Genomic DNA, 2506 nt, shown 5'->3' on the forward strand with positions numbered 1-2506 from the left:
TATCTATTCACATATATCAGTCACTGAATTTAGCTTTATGTATGTATGTATGTATGTATATATACATACATACATATATATATACATATATATACACATACACATACACACACACACACACACACACACACACACACACACACATATGAGCTCATGCTCCAAATCACAAAAGGCAGCTGAGCTTTCAGTTTTTCTCCTGGCTACTAACTTCCACACATTTTTTTTTTCAGCAGTTAAAACAGCCAGTTCTCCATTGCCTTCTACTTCTTCCATCTTCACTGACTCTTCTTGGCAATGTCAGCCAGAATCTGGACCTGAGAATATTTCCCCAGAGATGCAGGGCTTCAGTTCATCTCATCTCTGGTCTTTTTCTTTCTTTTCCCCAAAGCAGTTGCATCCTGCCAGCAACACCAGGTGTGAAGTCCAGTACAGGAGAAGACGAGGGTCATGGGAGGATAGGAAGTTGAAGAGATTGCTAGGATTCACAGGCAAGAGAGGACATACTTTCCTCTTTCTACACAAAGGATGTTTGGTAGGCAGTTGTCAGCAGGCACCCAGGCACACACTGGTATACATGGCCATACCCAGGCAGGTGGCACACAGGCTACATGTTCACAGACACACAGGCCTACAGACATACACAGAAGCATGCTGGTGAAGGTGGAGGCAAATCTCAGGCCTCCAGCCCCAAGACTGTTTACACAGAATCACAAAAAAAGTGGCGTTTTGCCAAAACCAGTTATTTAACAGATTATTTTACCATTGTTTACTTTGGGGTCTCAGGACATCAGGTGCCCAGCCATATATTAGCTGACTCTCTGGATATCCTTAATGGTCCCATTTGTCTAAAAGTAAACTGGCCTTTACTGCCTTCCTTTCCCTATACCATCTGTGTTGTTGTCGTTATTAAAACTGGGTCTCAGTGTATAACCTTGCCTGCCCTTGAACCCCCAAATCTCTGTGCTTTTGCTTCCCAAATGATGGGATTAAAATGTATCACCATGTTCTATTGCTTCTTCATGGTTTTATGAAAGGGTGTCTCTCTCTGGTCTGGAGCTCACTGAGTAGGCTAGAGCTGGCTAGTCAAGGATTCAGGGATCTGATGTCTCAGCCTCCCAAGCTTTAGGACCACAAACCACAATATCAAAAACCCCAGCTTTTTCATGTGGCTTCTAGAGATGCCACATGCTTCAGATCCTCATGCTTACATGGCAAGCTTTCTACTGGCAAAGCTATTTCTTCAGCTAATGTCTTACTTAGGGGTTTACTGCTGTGAACAGACACCATGGCCAAGGCATCTCTTACAAGAACAACATTTAACTGGGGCTGCCTTAAAGGTTCAGAGGTTCAGTCCATTATCATCAAAGTGGGAACATGGCAGTATTCAGGCAGGAATAGTACAGGAGATGCTGAGAGTTCTACATCCTCACCTGAAAGCTGCTAGCAGAATACTAGCTACTTTCTTGTAGCTAGGATGAGGGTCTTAAAACACACAGTGACATACCTACTAGAAGGCCACACCTCCTAATAGTGCCACTCTCTGGGCCAATCATATACAAACCACCACAGCTAGCCTCAGCTTTTTGATGATGATGGTGATGGTGATGATGATGGTGTTGATGATTAGCAGCACAAAGAATCAAACAGGATAGGCACATGCTAGCCAAGCATTCTATCACTGACCCCGTTTTCCAGCACCCTTTTATATTTTCTCCTTTTTATTACACAGTCTGGGTTGTCTAGGCTTCCTCAAACCCTCTGTAGCTTAGGAAAACTTTGATTTTGTATCCTCCTGAGTCAGCGTCTCAGTGTAGCTGTCCTTATAGGCTAGAACCACAAGGCCTGGCCAGTAGATTATTTTAAAGAGGAGTAAACCACGATCCGATTTGTGTTATCAGTTTAGAAGAAATATGATTACATCTGGGGAAACTGAGAAGAAAATGGTCAAGGCAGGAAGCCCTGGAGCTATTCTAGGCTGTCTCTATATGCATGCTGTGAAAGACATAGTATGTCCTCTGGGGCTGGTACTTGATATACTATGGCACACCTGTTCCTTTTCGGCCCTATACAGTGCTGATTTAAGAAGATGCCTTAATTATAGTAAGATTCCATGACATGACAATATTTCTTTGCCCCAATATTTAAAATTGGTGTGTACCCAATGAATTATTGGATACATAGACTCATATGTGGTGGTTTGAATAGGTTTGGACCCCAATAGACTTGTGTTTGAATGTTTGGACCGTAGGTAATAGCAGTATTAGGAGGTGTGGCCTTGTTAGAGGAAGTGTGTCACTATGGGAGTCTCCTGTGCTTAAGCTATGCCCAGTGTGGAGTTCCAGTCTCCTCCTTCCTGACTGTGGAAGACAGTCTCCTTCTGGCTGCCTTTGGATCAAGATATAGAACTCAGCCGGGTGGTGGTGGTGCACGCCTTTAATCCCAACACTTGGGAGGCAGAGGCAGGTGGATTTCTGAGTTCGAGGCCAGCCTGGTCTACAGAGTGAGT

This window comes from Mastomys coucha, chromosome X, assembly GCF_008632895.1.
Source record: "Mastomys coucha isolate ucsf_1 chromosome X, UCSF_Mcou_1, whole genome shotgun sequence".
Classification (NCBI taxonomy): Eukaryota; Metazoa; Chordata; class Mammalia; order Rodentia; family Muridae; genus Mastomys; species Mastomys coucha.